Source organism: Lycorma delicatula, chromosome 1 (genome assembly GCF_047948215.1).
Source record: "Lycorma delicatula isolate Av1 chromosome 1, ASM4794821v1, whole genome shotgun sequence".
In the NCBI taxonomy this organism is placed as follows: Eukaryota; Metazoa; Arthropoda; class Insecta; order Hemiptera; family Fulgoridae; genus Lycorma; species Lycorma delicatula.
In genome coordinates this window covers 310986337-310992468 of record NC_134455.1, presented here as the reverse complement: position 1 = coordinate 310992468, position 6132 = coordinate 310986337, and positions in this window count along the sequence as shown.

The following is a 6132-nucleotide window of genomic DNA, read 5'->3' as shown; positions in this document are numbered from 1 at the left end:
GGGGGGGAGGGGCCTCTTTTGTAGTTTCCTCACTTCAGGCAAGGCGTAGAAGACTGAGCTCGGTCGCTTGGGTTCGCTTGGGTTCTGGCGTGGACGGCATAGCCGGGCTCGTCAGGTGGACTTGAGTGGTTAGAGGAGAGGCACCTCTCCTCCTCCAGGTCCGCGTGATTCTTGATTGCAGGTCCAGTCCTGGGAGGCTGGGAGGATAAAAACCCAGAAAAAAGTAACCTTTTCTTCAAATTAGTTGAAGAATATTTTTAAAATACTTATTTCATAAATAAACGTTTATTTATTATTATTTTTACAGAATTAAAATAAAAATATTTTTCAGTAATTTCTTTTTTACTGCCTAACTTGTACTTGAATGAACAAAAATTATTACATGAGGAAGTAATATGGCTCGTAATTAAAAAAGATATATTGAATTTCTTCTTTTAAATTTAAAATTGAGTTGTAATAACAAGTATATATCTGGAAAAACCCGAATAGATATTTCTTTATGGAGACTTCTACGTTGCCGACTTAAAAAAAAAAAATTACTTCATTAACTCTATGCTGGTAATGCAGCAGATGAAAAGAACAGGTTGAAGGTGATTTGGTCACGTGGTAGAAAAAACTTGTTTTCTGCATAATTACGGTTCCCTTAGTTCATTATTGAATATATTTACAAGTATAGTTGTTTCTTAGTTTATTGTGAAGAAAACTTCATTGAATATTATTTTTTAGCCACATAAGGAAATTACTAGTTTTAGCAAATTGATTAAAAAAAGCAATAAATAAAATTTAATATCTGGCATTTACTGAAACAAAATGTTGCTAAGAAGTCCAGGTGATGGTGGGATACGTAAATTGTTTATTTTGTTCTATTAGTAGGCTTATAACCGTTCAGTTAGTATTTGACCGTGTATTTTATTGTTAAGGTGGATATTTCACACGCTGATCAGTTCTGCAATGGCAAAGGAAATATTTACAAGTAGAAAACGAAATCCCCTAGGTTCATAAGGAGATGATACAAATAATGACATAATAACTACAATATATATATATATATATATATATATATACATATATATATTTATATATTGTAATATATTTCAACTAGTTTTTCTAGCTTGCTGCCAGATCTGGGTGTATGTGTGTAAACAAATGCAATTACTGCTACCGGCTTGCCAGATCTGCAGCTGCAAATATAAATGAAATGTACCGGTAAACATGTAGTCTTTAACAGACTCAGGTCAACCATTCCTGAGACTTGTGGTTAATTGAAACCCAACCATCATTCATCTTATTTTCTGCAGTACCTAACGGTGGACCAGGAGGTTTAAAAAAAATAATAAAATAATAATAATCACCGAAGAACACCGGTATCCACAGTCCAATATTCAAATTCATATAAAAGCAACTACTTTACAAGAACTTTGAAAATCAGCTGATTTTGCGATGACGAGTTTAACCAGTAGACGAACCCGGCGGTTGTATTACAATATGATAAATATAATATATTACAATAACTACAACATTTCTATGGATCGAGTAGGGACAGCCCGTGCCTATTCTCAGTTGGATCTTTAATACATTAAGGAAAATAGGTGTGTTACAACATACTGTCAAACAAAACTGTTGATCGATGGTAAAGGTTTACCAGATTTTCCTGGGAATTCTAGGTAGAATGCAATGCCGTAGAGACTCACTGCCAGGAGGTCTTTAAAGCACTCCTTTAGTAGATCTATTTGTTTCGTTTTTCTGCGTCCTCCTGTTGGTAGATTGTCCTTCACTTTCCTTTCGATATTTTCTGTAATCCTTGAATCTTTGGTAAACCTTTTTGATAATAGTGAGCATTTTGCTGGGACGATCATCTGACCCATGTTAAAGTTTTTAGGTTGCTTTAGTTATGCCATCTTTAGAATTTGAGTGGTTGATGTAGTAGACCAAGAAATTATCCGGTTACTTCTTTTTATTTGTTTATATTCAAACTCAATCTTGTGCGAAGGTGCTTGTCTGGTGAAAATGGGTCTACTGATCTCTTCTAATACATGAATATATAACATACAACATAGTGTCTCAAAGAAAAATAAATATATTTTACTTATATTTATATTCAGTATAAATGTAATAGAGTTACATATTTTTCATACAATTATTTAATACATAAATATTAGATTAAGATCGGCTTTACTGCAGGAGCTTCTTATAGTCTTTATGTACATAAACATAACTTGGCAAAGATTAAAGACAAATTTACTTTCATATTCATAACTAAAGGCTCATCTCTTGGTTGGGAAATATAACCAATTTATTTAACAGATGGTGGTACCCAAGGGAATACATAAGTGTTTAATCAATGAATGAGCAAATGAGCAATCAATCAGTCTTAAATTTAATCCATTTACTAAGCACATTAGAATTGCTTGACAGTTTTTGGGGAAATCGTCCCTTAGTCAAAATTTTTAACTTGCCAGAAAAAAGTTGAAAAAATGAATTTATATTCTTTAACTGTAATAAAAAGAGTTACGGTTTTTATCTAAAAACAACGGAAAAGGTAAATTACATGATTAGACCTGTACAGAGTACAGAGCAAGCGTGTACAATAAGGTCGTACAATTTTTGAATTGCCTTTGTGGTAGAATAAAAAAATATAAAAAGTACTACTTCAAATATACTTAAGTTTAATTTTTTTTTTAAATTGTTTAAATTGTTTTTAATATTTAAAACTTATGTTAACTTTTATTTGGTTGCCGTTTATCTTTTGGCTTTATTTGTTACATACATAAACTCTTTTGAAGAGTATCACTAATCATCAGACTTAGTAATAATTATAATTTTAATTGCAGTATATTTAGAATTTTAATTGAGAAATTAGATATTTATTTACTATTTACATTCATACTTCCTTAAAATTGCTTGAATAGTTAATATATTTCAACGAACTGAAAATTAAAAACGATAAGGTAGACATTTTAAATATTCGATGTTAAATGATAAATAACTGCCAAAAAAAAAAAAAATAAATAAAAATTAGTGAGATTTATTTATATACGAACTAATTGTAAAGCTACAGGATGAAATATTTTAAACACTTTATTAATAATCTATTCTCTTTACCGATGATGTAATTGTAATAAGTTATTTAATAGTGGATAAGATTCACGCAAGCTACATTTATCAGCGTTTAGTGACAAATAAACAATGAATTTAAAAATTTATTTTAGAAATTTATGGAAAAAAAAATGCAAAACTTTTTTTAAAAGAAAATGTAAAAGTGCGGTTATTATGTGCCGTTAACGTCTTATGCATTACGTTTTTTTATTCTGAAATAGAAAGGAGAGTACAAAGGGCTTTCTCCGTGTTTTTTTTTCACTTCTTAAGTATACAGTACTTAAAAAATAAACTATGTTTTTTGTGAAAACACCATCAAAGCACCGAATAATCTTATATTTTTCTTGTTATTAATTGTTTTTAATCAAAAGAAAGAGTTGTCCGGTAAAAAAATAATTATATTTATCGTTCATATTTTGATCAATAAACTGATATAATTTTATTGCACTGTACATATTATTATATTTTTTAACCTCCGAAACCACCGTTAGGGATTACTTTAGCGTGTGAAAATGCCATGCCTAACCTGTTTTCGAATCCGGGACCTCCGGCGGATAAAAGGCCGCTACAACTCGCACCACGGTGGCCAGTACATATCCACGTATTAGATAAAGCATAATAACAGGTCAATGAACGTACTGTTAAATTAAAATAATATTGCAGTTATATTCAAATTTTATTTTTATATTAAGTAAATTATTTTGGCAATTGTTGATTATTGTTATTTATTTTTTGTTTGGTGTTTTGTTTTTGTTGTTCACTTTCATTTACCCCGCCCCCCAGAACCGGATCCGTATATCGGAGCATAACTCAGCTCCAGGGGGTGCCTTCGCCTCAAACTACTTCGGTAGAACACAAGGTCCCGTCCAGGTAGCTGGAACTCGGTCTTGCAGTACATGCCACGCCTCTAATGAGAGGATCCAAAAGGTATTTTTTGGTCTTCATTCATTTGACTGGTTTGATGCAGCTCTCCAAGATTCACTGTCTAGTGACAGTCATTTCATTTCGATATATCCTCTACTTCCTGCATCCCTAAAAATTTGTTTTACATATTCCAAAAGTTGCCTGCCTGCAAAATTTTTCCCTTCTACCTGTCCCTCCAATATTAAAGCGGCTATTCCAGGATACCTTAATATGTGGCCTATAGGTCTGTCTCTTCTTTTAACTATATTTTTCCAAATGCTTCTTTTGTCATCAATTTGACGCAATACCTCTTCATTTGTCACTTTATCCACCTATCTGATTTTTAACATTCTCCTATAGCACCACATTTCAGTAGCTTTCTAAGTTTTTCTTCTCAGGTACCTCGATCGTTCAAGTTTCACTTCCATATAAACCTATGCTGTAAACAAATACTTTCAAAAATTTTTTCCTGTTTTTTAAATTAATGTTTCATGTAAACAAATTATATTTCTTTCTGAAGGCTCGTTTCGCCTGTGCTAAGGCGAAACGAGCCTTATATCGCTCCTGCTTTGTCCATCTTTAGAAATTCTTCTTCTCAAATAACAAAATTCATCTACCTCCATAATATTTTCTCTTCCTATTTTTATATTCAGTGGTCCATCTACTTTATGTCTACTACATTAAATGAAATGTATCTTGATTGGAACTTCATATATGCTGTTCATTGTCTCTTCTAAATCTTTTTTACTCTCAGATAGAATTACTATATTATCAGCAAATCGTAACATCTTTATCTTTTCACCTTGTACTGTTTAGTGTTACTCCGGATCTAGATTGTTCTTTAACATCATTAACTGCTAGTTCTATGTAAAGATTAAAAGGTTACATGGATAGGAAACATCCTTGTCGAACTCCCTTTTTTATCACGGCATCTTTCTTATGTTCTTCAATTATTACTGTTGCTGATTGGTTCCTGTAATTGTTAGCAATTGTTCTTCTCTCTCTGCACATGACCCCAATTTTTTTTTAATGCTGAACATTTTATTCCAGTCTACATTATTGAATGCCTTTTCTAAGTCTATAAATGCTAAGTATGTTGGTTTATTTTTTCTTTAATCTTCCTTCTACTATTAATTTGAGCGATAAAATTGCTTCCCTTGTCCCTGTACTTTTCCTGAAATCAGATTGGTCTTCCCCTAACACCTTTTTCCACTATCCTCTCAATTCTTCTGTACAGAATTCTAGTTAAGATTTTTGATGCATGACTAGTTAAACTAATTGTTCTGCATTCTTCACGTTTATCTGCTCTGGGTTTCTTTGGTATCATGAAAATAACACTCTTTTTAAAGTCTGATGGAACTTCCCCTTTTTCGTAAATATTACAACCAGTTTGTATAATCTATCTATCGCTTCCTTATGTGCACTGCACAGTAATTCTATTCAGCAGCCTTTCTGCCATTCAAATCTTTTAATGCTCTCTTAAATTCAGATCTCAGTATTGTTTCTCCCCTTTCATCCTCTTCTTCCTCTATAACATCATTTTCTAATTCATTTATTCCATATAACTCTTCAATATACTCCACTCACCTATCGACCTTTCCCTTCGTATTATAAATCGGCATACCATCTTTGTTTAACACATTATTAGATTTTAATTTATGTACTACAAAAGTTTCCTTAACTTTCCTGTATGCTCCATCTATTTTACCAATGATCATTTCTCTTTCCACTTTTGAACACTTTTTTTTAATCCACTCTTCTTTCGCTAGTCTCCACTTTCTGTTTGTATTATTTCTTAATTGTTGATAGTTCCTTTTACTTTCTTCATCACTAACATTCTTATATTTTCTACGTTCATCCATCAGCTGCAATATATACTCTGATATCCAAGGTTTTCTACTAGTTTTCTTTGTTCCGCCTAAGTTCGCTTTTACTGATTTAAGAATTTCCTTTTTAACATTCTTCCATTCTTCTTCTACATTTTCTACTTTATCTTTTTTCCTCAAACCTCTTGTGATGTCATCCTCAAAAATCTTCTTTACCTCCTCTTCCTCAAGCTTCTTTAAATTTCATCAATTCATCTGACACCTTTTCTTCAGGTTTTTAAACCCCAATCTACATTTCGTTATCACT